Source organism: Lithobates pipiens, unplaced genomic scaffold (genome assembly GCF_037356315.1).
Source record: "Lithobates pipiens isolate NorthernLeopardFrog02 unplaced genomic scaffold, aLitPip1_a1.2 Scaffold_30, whole genome shotgun sequence".
Lineage (NCBI taxonomy): Eukaryota > Metazoa > Chordata > Amphibia > Anura > Ranidae > Lithobates > Lithobates pipiens.
The window spans coordinates 158384224-158400149 of NW_027507791.1; the positions used below are offsets into that span (position 1 = coordinate 158384224).

General features: G+C 41.9%; 1 protein-coding gene across 13 annotated transcripts in view; it reads right to left on the reverse strand.

Moving 5' to 3' along the window:
• Positions 1–15926, reverse strand: part of MTA1 (metastasis associated 1) — a 635520-nt gene that overhangs the window by 316518 nt on the left and 303076 nt on the right. The window lies entirely within an intron of this gene.

The window sequence follows — 15926 nt, forward strand, 5'->3', positions numbered from 1 at the left end:
GTACTGTGAGGTCTAACATTTTTAATAAACTGCCCACTAGATGGCGCTTTTCCCTTACACACACACACACACACACACACACACACACACACACACACACACACACACACACACACGGGAAAATGCGGTTCGGACAGGAATCATTGTATGCCATTCTTTGCAGAGCGATTTGCGCCCATTCATTTTGTATAGACGCAAATGGCAATGTAAAGTATCCATTTCGGTATTGGGAGCATTTGCGCGAGTAGCCATACGCACACAAATGCTTGGTATAGGCACTGACAGCGATACCAGTATCCTTAAAAAAAAAAAAAAAAAAAGTCGAAAAAGATAAAAATGATTACAAGAAAACTTTTCATTACAAAAGGCTAATATTAATTTTACAGTAAACTTTTAAAACTCTGCAACAATACTTTAAGTACCAAAGGTTTTTTTAAACCAACTGGGGACACCAAGTGAGAAATACATGAATACCTTAATATAATTCATGTCATTTATCTCCAAAGCAGTCAATTCAATACAAAAAGCCTTATTTACAAATACATTAAATATTTATGTTTTGCTATATTTAGCAATTTGTGTCCTTTTTTACATTTTATTCCAAACTTTTTTTCACAGACTAGCATTGCATCTGAGGGAGAGATTGTTTTGTCCAGCAGAAATATTATGAAACTATGAAAACATTCTTAAGCTGGCCATATATGGATCAAAATTTAGCCCGTTCAGGAGGGCTGCCAGAATTTCGATCCACGTGTAGTTGCAGCTGCTCAACAGAAGTGTATCTACTGATCGACTTCTGCTAAACAGACCTGTTGGAAAAAAAAATGTCTGATGCGCTGATCTATGTATTCTGACAGTAGGAGAGTCCCCGCTATCAAAATAGAATAGCGCAGCAGGGATAATCCCCCAAATTGTGTGGGGGGGGGGGAAACTGTTCCTTTTATTCAGCCTACTGGCTGAACAGAAAAACTGAGCAATGTAGGGCCATCTATAAGTCATATGGAAATTCCCACCTGTCCATTTTTCATCTAATTGTTGGTGGATGAAAAACCTACAGCAATTTGTTTCTATAGGCAAACAGCTGTTAAAGATTAATTATTCCTTTACATCCGCGTCCGTTCAAGTTAATTTTTCTTTAAACGGAACAGGTTTCTCTTGTTACATTTAAAAGGACCTGAATGGAGGTAATGGAATGTAAATAGACAATGACCGTTTTTGCATTAGTTGTTAGGAGCTGGCACACGCCAACTAAACCCCCATTGTCTCCTTAAAGAGTTCCTGTTATCTGACCAAATCTACCACATGATGGTTTGTTAATCCCCTTGTGATAGAAATAAAGTTAAATGAATAAAAAAAAAAAAAAAAGTAAAATAATTATAAGAAAATGTATTATAATAAGAAAATGCACAGGGTGGACACATGCATGTAAACCACAACTGGTGTGAAAACATGTGAGGTATTACTGCAAATGTTGGGAGCGCAATCATTCTGGCACCATAGCTCATAGTAAACTCTAAACTGATTAGCAGTAAAGACTTTTAAAGCATCGACTATGGTGATTTTTTGGGTACCATTGTTTTTTGTGATATCATGGGTGCATTCTATTTTAAGACTTGACATATTGGGCATCTATTTACTCCAAGCACCTCATATTTTAAGTTAGTGATATACCTACTCTGTTAAGCGTAGATAGACAGAGGTGTAAGTGACTTGTGGAAAAGAGACGGAGGACCATAAGAAGATCATTGTGCCTGCTTTTGGGTTAAAAGGACTAATAGACTACATTTTTTCAATACAATTTGAAATATGGTAGACTAATATTGTTCTACAGATTATGATCAAATACAGACCATAATTCCCATGTTTGTCTACAATATTGTCCATATGAATTGTTCGATTTTTTCTATTACTGCGTAAAGTGGAGGCCCTGGGCTGGGAGGGTGCGGAGGAGGCCCTGGGCTGGGAGGGTGCGGAGGAAGCCCAGCGCTGGGGGGAGGGGTTATAGGAGGTCTTGGACTGGGGGGAGGGGTTAGAGGAGGCCTTGGACTGGGGGGAGGGGTTAGAGGAGGCCTTGGACTGGGGGAGGGGTTATAGGAGGTCTTGGACTGGGGGGAGGGGTTAGAGGAGGCCTTGGACTGGACGGGGGGGGGGGTTAGAGGAGGCCTTGGACTGGGGGGGGGGGGGTTAGAGGAGGCCTTGGACTGGGGGGGGTTAGAGGAGGCCTTGGACTGGGGGGGGGGGGGGTTAGAGGAGGCCTTGGACTGGGGGGGGGGGGGGTTAGAGGAGGCCTTGGACTGGGGGGGGGGTTAGAGGAGGCCTTGGACTGGGGGGGGTTAGAGGAGGCCTTGGACTGGGGGGGGTTAGAGGAGGCCTTGGACTGGGGGGGGGTTAGAGGAGGCCTTGGACTGGGGGGGGGGGTTAGAGGAGGCCTTGGACTGGGGGGGGTTAGAGGAGGCCTTGGACTGGAGGGTGCAGTGGAGGCCCTGGGCTGCTGCGGGTTGCGAAGGAGGCCTTGGGCTGGAGAGTGCGGAGGAGGCCCTGCAGGGCAGAGTTGAGCCAGAGACTGAAAGCCACCAGCTCTCTGCTTAGGGAGCACTGAGAACTGAGTGATCTGCTGTTTTATTACTCGGTTCTCAGCCTTGAAGCTGGTGGGGGACAGATGCAGCAAGTATGAGACATAAATAAAATTCCCATCCTTCTCTTAATTACCCCAAATCTTTCCTGCTATCTGGCCCACATGACAATTAGGCATCATTCACATGGAGGATATGCATCCATGCCCAGTGTGATGGCCGTGTACCAGGTGGGGATGCATGGTGTTCTGGGCATCCCTGTGCAGGCAGTCCAGATAAAGTCACTTGGAACGCAGCAGCTGCATGGACAGTCGAATTTCATAATTTGACATGCAGACAGGAAGGAATGCATGTATCCAAATGCATTCGGATCTGTGCACCCACTTCTATAGGTGAAGCAAAAAGTGTCTCAACATACAGGACCTGTGTCAGCACCTGTCTGATTGAGCCCTTAGGGGAATTTATCAGAACTAGAGCAGACAGAATGTGGAACAGCTGTGCATGGCAACCAATCAGCTCATAGCTTTCATTTTTTAAAGCAGAACAAGCTGAAGATAGAAGCTGATTTGTTGCCTTAAATAGCTGTTCCAAACTCTGACTGGACGAGTTTTGATAAATTCCCCTCACTGTGTTTTACATTTCTTACTCCTGACTACTGCATTCTAAGTACAGCACATTCTTTGCTAAAGTGGTTGTAAAGGCACAACATTCTCTGCATGAAGGTGTGCAGCTGCCCCCCACCCAATTCTTACCCAAGCCCAATCTCGATCTAGCGATGTCCACGAGAGCCTTGGCCGTCTGGGGACTCACACTCCTGAATGGCTGTTGGCAGCAGCGGGAGGCATTGGCTCACACTGCTGTCAATCACAGCCAGTGAGTCAATCAGAAGACAAAGAGCAGTGTCGAGCCATGGCTCTGTGTGTGAATGGACACAAGCTGCTTGCTCTGGGTGCAGCCAGGCAGAGGGAGGGGCGAGGGGTGCAGGCGAGGGACTCAAGAAGAGAAGGATCCAAGCTGCTCTGTGCAAAACAATTACACAGAGCAGGCAAGTATAACATGTTTATTATTTAGAAAAAAAAATACTTTAATTTCACTTTACGGTTAGCGGTGCGTAGTAAAGGATCTGCAATAGAACAGTTTTATTAACCACTTAAGCCCCGGACCAATTGTCAGCCTAAGGACCAGAGGTCTTTTTACAATTTTGCAGTGCACTGCTTTAACTGGTAATTGCGCAGTCATGCAATCTTGTACCCAAACGAAATTTGCGTCCTTTTCTTCCAACAAATAGAGCTTTCTTTTGATGGTATTTGATTGCCTCTGCGATTTTTATTTTTTACGATATAAAAGGAAAAAGACTGAAAATTTTGAAAAAAAAAGATATTTTCTAATTTTTGTTATAAGAAAAATCGAATAAACTCAATTTTAGTCATACATTTAGGCCAAAATGTATTCGGCCACATGTCTTTAGTAAAAAAAATGTCAATAAGCGTATATTTATTGGTTTGCGCAAAAGTTATAGCGTCTACAAACTAGAGTACATTTTCTGGAATTTACACAGCTTTTAATTTATGACTGCCCATCTCATTTCTTGAGGTGCTAAAATGACAGGGCAGTACAAACCCCCCCCTCCCCAAATTACCCCATTTTGGAAAGTAGACACCCAAGGAAATTGCTGAGGGGCATGTTGAGCCCATTGAATGTTTTTTTTTTGTCCCAAGTGATTGAATAATGACACAAAAAAAAAAAAAAAAAAAGTTTACAGAAAGTTGTCACTAAATGATATATTGCTCACACATGCCATAGTTATATGTGGAATTGCACCCCAAAATATATTTTGCTGCTTCTCCTGAGTACGGGGATACCACATATGTGGGACTTTTTGGGAGCCTAGCCGCGTACGGCCCCCCGAAAACCAATCACTGCCTTCAGGATTTCTAAGGGTGCAAATTTTTGATTTCACTCCTCACTACCTATCAGTTTCGAAGGCCATAAAATGCCAAAATAGCACAACCCCCCCCCCCCCATGACCCCATTTTGGAAAGTAGACACCCCAAGCTATTTACTGAGAGGCATGTTGAGTCCATGGAATATTTTATATTTTGCCACAAGTTGCGGGAATATTACAAACTTTTTTTTTTTTTTGCACAAAGTTGTCACTAAATGATATATTGCTCACACATGCTATGGGCATATGTGAAATTACACCCCAAACGAAATTCTGCTGCTTCTCCTGGGTACGGGGATACCACATGTGGGGGACTTTTTGGGAGCCTAGCCGCGTACGGGACCCCAAAAACCATTTAGGATTTAAATATAAAACGCTACCAAAAAAAACTGTTAGCGATCGCAGGGATCAGGCCTGACTCTGCGAACGCTGCAGTTATGTGTTTAGTGTTTTGTAAGTGACAGTGATCGATCGATACTGCACTTCGGTGGGCTGGGCGGAGGGGCAAAACGCAGGTGCTAGCAGGTATCTGGGCTGATCCCGCTAACAATGCGTTTTTTTGGAACCTTTATACGGTGATTGCTGGTGCAAGGGTTAACTCTAGGGGCAATCAGGGGGTTAAAATCTTTATTAGGTAATGTATGGGGGTACCTAACGCTATAAAAACCTGGCGGTGAACCTAAAAAATAACTAGCGGCACCAGTGACACTAATGCAGCAATCAGAAAAACGATCGGTTAGTGACACTGGCAAAAGGGGGTGAAAGGGTTAACTCTAGGGGCAATCAGGGGGTTAAACCTTTATGGGGGGGATAGGGGGCTACCCTGGACCTAACACTAACTGCCCTGACACTTTTTACTGTCACAACTGACACTAAATGCAGTGATCAGTAAATTAATGATCACTGCAGTCAGTGACACTGTGACTGGGAGGGGGGGCGATCGGGGGGTGATTTGTGTGCCTATGTGTACCTAGGTGTCAGTGTAGTGATTGGTGCACACTTATTATGTCCTCTCCTCGCAGTCCGGTCAAAAAGACCGCCCCAAGGAGAGTGACATCACTTCCTCCTGCCTGTGTTTACACTACACAGGCAGGGGAAGCTTCTCATTCGCCAAGAGCGATCGAGAGGGGATGGGCAGAAACCAACAGCCATCCCCTCACCCCGGATCGCTCCTGAAGCGAAACGGACCGCCGCAGCCAGCGGGAGGGGGTCTGATCGGACCCCCCACCTGCTGGAAGGCAGGCACGTATGGGTGCGTGCTTGTGCCCGTACATGCCATTCTGCCGACGTATAATTACATGCGGCGGTCCTTAAGTGGTTATAATGCATGTACTGAGGTTTGTACTGTGATACATATTTACTTGTGGCACAGTCATTAAAGCATATGGCCCTTTAAGCCCCTCCCTCTGTTCATGCAATCTGACCACACCCACCGTGTTTGCATGGCGCAGCTATATTGCCACACACCATTTTTCTTGGGGCGGGTGATGTGCCAAAAAATGTCCAGCCCCGGGTGCCAGATGTGCTATAGCTACACCACTGACTGTTGGGGAACTCAAAGGAAATAATTTGGCAGTAATGCAACATCCATGCATATCCATAAAAAGCTTTTTATGGATATGCATGGATGTTGTTCTGAAGTTCAGCAAACAAGAATAAAAACCAAGGTGCATTGGTGCATTGGATAGGGCAGAACATAATTTAATGGAGAGAATGTTAAAATGTTACTAAACCCAGGACCCTGAATTCACTATATCTGGTATCCCATAGTGCACAGAACATGGAAATGTAATTATTTTAGTAAATATAAATGGCTAAAAACCTTTTCTTATCAGCAGTATATAGCAGTCATGACTTCTATCAGTGTCCAGCCAAGCACTGGTTAAGCCCTGGTTCACATTGATGCGATTTGGCATGCGATTTGACATGTCAAATCGCATTTCAAATCGGCAGGAATAGCCGGCAATGACAGCGTCTGCACTCATTCACAAAAGTAGTTTGTGCTACTTTTGGCAATTTCGGGGTGCAATTTCCATTGACATCTGTGCAGAAACCTAGTCTCTTGCCTACCGTCTATGGGCCCTGGCTTTCAAGGGAAAGCTACTCTTTTGGAGGTGGGTGCTTGGGGGGGGGGGACCGTTGGAGTGGTCTTGTTTCTGATTCGGGTTTGTGTCTCCTCAGAACACACAGACTCTGGGAGTCTAGGCCTGAGATCCTGCTACTTTCTCTTTCATTCCCTGCAAAGGTAAAGCATAATGGACTACTATGCATCGCATAGTAGCCCATTATGCATCACTTGCCTGACACAGGAGCCAGCGAAGTCACTGCTGTCCCCTGTAGTCCAGAGCATACATCTTCTTGGTGGGTCTCGCTGCTCCGCCGCTGTCATTCGGCGAAGCCGCGATGACGTCACTCCCGTGCATGCGCACGGGAGCCGTCACTCACGGCATATCGGCGTTGACCGCAGCGCGCTGAGTGCCTGTCTTTTTCAGCAAATATCTCCTAAACCGTGTAGGTTTAGGAGATATTTCTTGGACCTACGGGTAAGCCTTAATCTAGGCTTACCTGTAGGTCAAAGTGTGTTGTAAGGGTTTACAACCACTTTAAAGGGAGCTGAAAAACAACAGACTTACTTAACAGATCACCAGATCACAGATTTAAACTGTTACAGGGGGACTCCAAAAAACAAAGACAGCTGTTATCTCTAGTGACAGACTACCATGTATATGATTTTTTATGTTGCGTTGCCATAAAGGACATGCTGTCCAGAGGTCCAACTCAGGCACTGAATGTCAGACATTGCACCACTAGGTATATCAGTGGTACCCTGGGGGCTACAAAATGCTTACTGGGTAAAGTGGTTTCATGAATGACATGATGGTAAAGAGAACTTTGCTCAGCACAACACAATAGGCATCATACTGCTGAGTGAATGAAATTTATTTGTGCCACTAGAACTGTACTGTAATGTAGTTAATTTATACGCTGCATCGCAGTATAAGGTGAAATGTACCCCAATAAAAGCAGCGGTGTACCCCACTTTGTGATTTGTACCTATAGGTAAAAAGAATATCTCCTAAACATACACCATTTAGGAGATATTCACCGCAGCTCCGGCCACTCACACCGTCAGAGCCCATAGACCCAGAAGTAACACCAGGGGAACATGCCAGCCCTCTCAGCTGTGACCTGCGCTGCTGCAGGGGCTTTGTTTTAAAGTATTTCATAATGAGCTAGTTTGCGGTGCATACAAGCTCATTATGCCTTTGTCTTACAGGTTTTTTTTGTTGTTTTGTTTTTATTTTAGAGGGTCTACAACCTCTTTATATACTTGTTTTGATATATATTTTCCAAATTAATTATATATATTTTTTTAACAAAAAATGTGTCCTAGTAGAGCATTAAGTAGAGCTCCAAGTACGCTTTTAATTTTATTTAAAGTATCTCTGTTTGTACTCTCATACACCACAGTAAGAATAGACTTTGCTATTGTACTCATATAACATGCATAGTATGTGGCTTCTACAGACATTTGTAAATCTGTGCGAAAAAGTTTTATTTTTCTCTTTTATAAATGGACCCCCTTTGCTAGATACCAAATATGAAATTCGTGTTGTTCGCTTGATAAGAATTACAGCTTTATTGTTTGCATTTTCTAGATTAAACTGCTCACCATTTTTCTTTCTTCTGTTTACTACATATGACATGGTTCAGCTGCTTACTAGCAGGTCTTGTGACTTTTTTTAAATTTTCATGTTAAAAGACCATATAGTTTTGATTGGATCACTAGTTCAATTGAAATAGGACTGTATTCCTCGATCCACACAAATTAAGAAAATGGAGGAATTACACCTCCCCCAACATTGTAGCCATTCAACAGAAGTTTATCTAATGACCGACCTCTGTCAAACAGGAACAGCACACATGAATCAAAAATTGAGCTAGTCCCTGCTTTGATCAGCTGGAAAAATTTAGATCCACCTTTGGATAGCTTAACTCAATCACCAAGCCTGGATGGTGGTGGCGTACTTATTTTAAAGCAACTGAATTTTAAATCTAATGGTGTTTGAGTAATTTCTGCTGACCAAGCATGTTTTAATCATGATATTAGGGTTATTTTTAAAGTGAACATGTCAACCATATAAAAAATTCTGCCCAGGAGCCAGAAAACATTCCTGAGTAAATTTCTTTAGAACTACGGTAGTTTGTGGAAATCCCTCCCAACAGGAGTACAGATGAAAACTAAAACAAAAAAAGCATTTTAGTAGCACAAGGAAGGACTAACATCTGACAAGGGTTTTAAATCAGTGTCCATGCCTTTCTTTCCCATCACAGTGACAACTGAACCCCATTTCTTGTTTGTATTAAAAAAAAACAGCACCAAGTGTGCAAACAAGGAAATTATCCAACAAGAAAAAGTACTCCCTAAAAACAAATGGCCGCACCACAAAAATTGCATGAAAAGAATCTTTATTATATATTACATGACACATTGCAAAATGTACAACACCCCACAGATATAAAAAAAAGAAACGAAGGGGTAAAGGTGCGCTATGGACCCTAGATGTATTGAAAAAATACACAAAAAGTGAACTCCCAAAATGCAGTGAAGTCCAAAGTAATTAAATTAAGATGGAATGAAAATGAAAAACTATGAAAAACTATGAAAAAAATGCAAAATACAAAATACCAAACAGATACCCTAGTGGTGAAGAACAGGGGCTGCCACTACCTTTTAAATCACCCAAAAGGTGAATGGCGTAAATGTATGTCAAAGGTGGTAGTCACGGCGCACACCTGCTACTACTTATGCTAATTACAAGTATTCGCTAATCAATTAGTTGTATGTGTACCAAGTTTTGTGCGAATATGTGAAAAAATGAAAAAATGATGATGATAAAAATAATGATAAAAAATAATGATAATAAAAAAATGTGACAGATATATGCGTAATAATAATAATAAAAATAAATAAAGAATGTGACAGAGATATGTGCGTGATAACCCAAAAAATCATTAACAATATGGGCGAAGGTATTAAAATTATTCCGTGGACTCCCAAGCCACGATCTCAGTCCTTCCCTAAGATCAGGATTCACTCAGGGGACCTCTCTCAGAATCCTGTTAAAGTCATGGACGCCTTTTTGCAGTTCTACTCGGACTTATACAAGCAGGGGTCTAGTCCCTCCAAAGGTGTTCGGGAGAGGCTCCTGAGTGATCTCCCACTGCCCAAGCTCTCGGAGGATCACAGGGACCTTATGGAGGATCCGTTCACTCAGGCAGAAGTACTTGACACTATTAAAACGCTTTCAAGGGGTTCTGCCCCGGGTCCGGACGGATTCTCTAACGGTTATTATAAGAAGTTTGGCCCTTCTCTGGCTCCTTATCTGGTGAAAATGTTTAACTCTCTCAGGGATGGTACCGCCATGCCTCTGGACATGAACTCGGCATTTATATCGGTGATTCCAAAACCTGGTAAAGATGCCAGCGAGGTAGGCAATTTTAGGCCTATATCGCTTATCAATAATGATATTAAGATAATGACGAAAATACTGGCGAATAGGCTTTCAAGCTTTATCTCCCGGTATATCCACAAAGATCAGGTGGGGTTCATCCCTGGGAGACAAGGACCAGACCAGATTAGACGCGCAGTAGATGTTATTTCACTCCTACAGGCACAATGGGACGGGGGATCCCCGCAACAGGGGTTCCTGCTGTCCATTGACCTTCATAAAGCCTTTGACTCTATTGATTGGCAGTACCTTACGGATATTTTGGAGAGGTGGGGGTGCGGTAAATACTTTCTTAACCTCATATCGGCTCTGTATTCTAATCCGTCGGCTCAGGTGCGTCTGTTGGGCAGATATTCTAACAAGTTTGGTATCGGTAGGGGGACAAGACAGGGGTGCCCATTATCTCCACTTCTTTTTGCCATAGCCATAGAAACTTTAGCCATTGCCTTACGTTCTAACCCCGACATTAGGGGGGTCAGGTGTGGGTCTGGCGAACATAAATGCGCCCTATATGCGGATGACCTTCTTCTTTTTGTTACATCACCTCTGACCTCTCTGCCCATCATTAATCGGATTTTATTAGATTTTAGTAAGATCTCGGGACTCCGGGTCAATATGGAGAAATCTTTAGCCCTGAATGTTACGCTCCCTACTGATGTGCTAGCTCAACTTTCAAATAATTTTACCTTCTCCTGGGCACAATCTCAGCTCCCATACTTGGGAATAAAACTCACTTCAGATATACACACTCTATTCAAAGCTAATTATCCCTACATGGCGCAAAAATGCAGAGAGGATTTAGTACGTTGGTCTGGTTGTGGCATCTCCTGGATGGGTAGGATTAATGCGGTGAAAATGACACTTCTACCACGTCTATTGTACTTGTTCCGTTCGCTCCCAATTCCAGTCCCCAAAACATTCCTTGACAAAATGCAAACGGATATAGTGAGGTTTGTCTGGGGGAAGAAAGGCTATAGGTGCTCCTCAGCCACACTCTACCGATTGAAATCTCAAGGAGGGTTGGGCCTTCCCAATTTATGGGGTTATTATCAAGCGGCACAACTGGCCCAGATATCAATGGCTTTCTCGGTTTCTGTAAAACCGGACTGGTTATTGATGGAAAGGCAATCTATTCCTCACCACACAATAGATTTCCTGATGGGATGTTGTCCTAAACGCAGACCAGCGATTCTAGCTCCCACTCTCTCGCATTCATTGGCGCTTTCTTCCAACCTATTCAAAAGGGGCTCTTTGATCTCTCCACTGAAACCTCTGACTCACATTTTTCATAATGGGGATTTTCCTCCGGGGGAAAATATAGAAGCTTTTAAATGGTGGACGGATAAGGGGTTATACAGAATCGGTCACTTCTTTTCTCCTTCCGGCCCCCTTTCTTTATCACATTGCCAAAAGAAACTAAATATGCCTGATTCGGAAATGTTCAGATTTACACAAATTTCACACTTTTTGAATTCCATTTGGACTTCAAAACCTCTTCCTCCTTTTATAACGCAATATGAGCAATGGTGTGCGCGGGTCACGGACCAGAGGGGGGGCATTTCCCTGATTTACGCGGCTCTCATGGGGAAGAACAACAAACCTCCCTACGCTCTCGCGTGGGAAGCTGATTTGAACAGCTCCTGGGATCTGAAACAGTGGTTCAGGGCCTCGATGAGAGCTCACAAAGGTATACTTAATATCTCGCTAATAGAGGCAGGTATCAAAGTACTGTTTCGTTGGTACTATGTTCCTTCCAGGCTGGCAAGAATTTTTCCGGGTTCCTCACCAGGGTGTTTCAGAGGATGTGAGCTGGGAGGAGATATGTTTCATATCTGGTGGTCCTGTCCACGCATCCGTTCCTTCTGGAGGAAAGTGTTTCGTACAGTTAGTACAATTACGGGGACCGCTGTACTTCCGCACCCCAGTTTAGCCTTACTTAATCTTTCCATCCCGGCGTTGTCCAAACATTTACAGCAATTAGCGTTTTTTGTTTTCCTTGGGGCTAAAATTACGTTAGCTAAGGCCTGGAAGAAACATACAGTTTCGTACAAGATGTTCAGATCCAAGGTAACATGGATTATGGTGCAAGAACAAATAGTGGCCAAGTGGCATGACAAAACGGAAAGATTCCGGTTGATCTGGGAACCTTGGGCGACATTGTGTAATATCTCTCTTATTCCAGGAGTGCAGCCGGGTGCTTTGTCTTCTAGGACAGGTAACATTTGATTAAGCTTTTTACATTGCCTTTCTTTCCCCCCCCCGTTTTTGTTTCCCTTTTTCTCACGTTTTCTCTCTTCTCTTCTTCTCCACCTCCCTTGGTGTTTTGGGATGGGCCCCAATTGGGGTCCTAAGGGAAATGGCAGTGAAGTTGTAGGCCGGTCTTGGCCCGATATATTTTTTTTTGGGTATTCCAGGTTTCTGAACTTTGTTGAGATGAGTGGGGGGGTATCCTGGTCTTTGTGGGCGGGCCCAGCCCTTGGGTTGCAGCTTGATCCCGTTTGGGGCACCAGGGGGTCTGTGGCTCGTGTGCTTTGATTAGACATAACACCCCACGGGGGCATAATTGCTTAGGATGGGTACAAGATAATACTAATGTTTTTACAATGCACTTCCTGTTGGCTTTATTGTTTAATTTGTCAATATTCTGATCTAGTGACATATATGTCTAGCTCTGCTTAGCCTATGTATGAGTGGATTTAGCTTGTATTGTATTGAGGAGTATTTTCTCTATTTTTTTTTTTTGTGTTGTTCTGTTCAGATGCAAATCTTCAATAAACATTATTAAATTTAAAATTATTCCGTGCCTGGTGCACAATATTTAAGTAAAGTGCACAATACTCCTAAAAAATACTGCTATAAATACTATTAAAGAAGTGTATAGTGCAAAGCATTAATTACAAAGTGCTCATTGAAAAGTGCGTAGTGCTCCAAAGAATACCTGAAAAAATACTGGAAAGCCAAAAATGTCAAAATGTAATTGCACTCTTCATGCGATTATAAAATCGCTAAGTGGAGACATGCAGAAAAAGAGTTGAGAAAAAAAACTGATTGGGCACTACAAACATTGACGGACCTTAAACAGGAGCAGATTGGCTTTATAGGTTACAACTGGCAATGTCACACAACTTTTTTTGGTATCAGGGCACATATTATACGCAAACAAAAGGAGTAGCCATGGGAGCAAAGTACGCTCCCAGTGTAGCTAACCTCTTCCTTAATAGATGGGAAGAGGAACAGATTTATAGCGTACCCAGGCAACATCTGAAAATGTACCGCAGGTACATAGACAACATAATTATCGTATGGAGTGGCCCAGTAGAAGAATTGAATAACTTTTTTGATGAGATTAGCCAGAACGCATATGGAATTTCCTTCACAGGCAGTTGGAATACCGAAAGCGTTGACTATTTGGACCTACAGATTTTTAAGGAAAATGGCAAATTGGGCACGAGGACGTTTTTTAAACCACTGACCGAAACGGGTACATTCCCATTACCAGTTGTCACCACCCAAAATGGTTAAACAATATTCCTAAAGGCCAGTTAATGCGAATATACAGGAACTGCAGTAACCAGATGGACTACGATAAACAGGCAAACCAAATCCTAGACAGATTCGTCTCAAAAGGATACAAAAAGAAAGTTATGCGATCTGAAAAACAAAATAGGCCAAATGAAGAGGGAAAAATTTATAGGAGTGCCCAAGACGATCCGAAGGAACAATAAAAACAAAAACAAAAAGATGGAGACAGCATTTTTATACCGGTTATAGTCGACAGTACAAAAAACTTGAAGGGATTTTCAAAAAACATTGGTCGATTTTACATACTGATGAAACACTAAAGTCCTTACTGCCTAATAAACCAGTGTTTATATACAGAAGAGCCCCTACATTGAGAAATTCGATAGCCAAGAATATTATTGATCCACCAAAAAATATAAAAATCTTTGAGAGCTTGAAAGGTTTTTATAAATGTGGTAGATGCCTCCCGTGCAAAACCAGTTCAAAAAATACTCTGAAAAAAAATAACGAAGTTCGTATCTTCTTCCAATAAGAGAGAATATAATATCAATGAGCTCATTACTTGCAACAGTACTCACGTCACGTATGTGATTGAATGCCCGTGTCGTAAACAGTACGTCGGTAGGACCACACGAAAATTATATATAAGAATCAGAGAACATATTAAAAACATTAAAAAAGGATTTCAAAATCATAGTGTTTCTAAACACTTTAGAGATTATCACAACCGAGACCCTAACCTTATGACTTTTTATGGCATTGATAAAATCAATGGGCATTGGAGAGGGGAAGATAAAAGAATTAAAATCTCAAGAAATGAGACCAAATGGATATTCCTCTTGGACACTTTACAACCAGTGGGCCTCAATATAGAACTGGATCTTAATTGTTTCTTAACTAATTATTAGTCTATTTTCTAACCTAGTTTGCCCTTTAGCCTTTTTCTTCGGTCTATTTTTATTTTTATTTGTATGTTATATTTATTAGATCGAAGGTAATACATTCAACTAGGTCGAATATAATATATTATTTTGGGATCGAAAGTAGTACAATTAATTATCTCGATCGTAGCATATTATAACTTTCCAAATAATATTATAATGGATTCTCCCTTCCTTCTTATCCTACTCGGTAGTCCCCTATTTTTCTATCCATTTTATCTATATTTTTTATCTATTTTTATTCTTTTCTATTTTTTCCACACATTTTTACATATTTTCATATTTACTAATATTTTATCTTTTATTTTTAATAAACTTTAAATGGGCATAAGCAATTAATAGAGACCCAGGCAAATCAGTATAAATTTCAGCGGCTAAGGGTAGATGAATAGCCCTTATGGTTATAAAACAATGTCACAATGCAGTCATTTCACAAACAGTAGCACTTTGTGACATTGGGTTTTTCCCCATTAAAAAATGGTCTTTCTTGCCAAGTGACAGTTATATTTGATTTTATACTCATTTGAGTGGGAGTTATTACCTATCCCTTGATTCACCATTCTATGCATATTTATTTATTTTATTTACACTTTATTTTTATTTTCAATTTTATCTGGTTGTGTTCATTAATTTCATTCATTTAATATATTTTATTGTTTAGTAACTATATTTTTCTTTATTGGATTGTATTTGATTAAGTTGTAAATCATAAGTGGGAACTTTTTCATGTGTGCATTTTCAGTTTATCATTATCGTTTCTGAGCTTGCATTCACCACCGCAATAATAGGTACCGCTCCCGCCCCCGTAGTACTTATTGGTTGCTTTGAGCCTCGTGTATATTAGCATATTGGGTGGCTTGCGCAAGCCCCAGAGGCAGCACTGCAAAGGCTCGTATCTATTTCTTAAATTCCAGGAAGCAAAATGGCGCTTACGTACTCGCGCATGCGCCGTATTGGCAGTACACCCTATATAAAGTAAGTGGAGCACCAAGATGGCCGCTCCAGACGACGTCCGATGACGAAACGCATAGGGCGTGGCCTAAGGTGTATCCACTTGTGCATGGCGGCAGTGAATACAAACAGACCGATATTTACATTGGACTACTTGAAATGCCGGTTTTTATTCTACACTATATGAGTAGTTTTTAACAAACAATTAAATAAAATTTTATATACTGGATCACACTATGTTTGCCCCATCTTACTTTTTATGACGAAATCCCTGGATACCTAACCGGACCAGCTAAACATAGCGGCACAGGGGCTCACACTGTGAAGGAACATTAACCCCATATGGGGATGGGGAGCTGGTGAGTGCGGATTACTGCCTTTTACACCACAATCGCACCGGTTGCTATCCAGGAATCTTGAAGCACATTGTCACTTTTGTTTAAGAAGAATTTGTGTTTAAGAAGAACTTTTATTTGTTTTT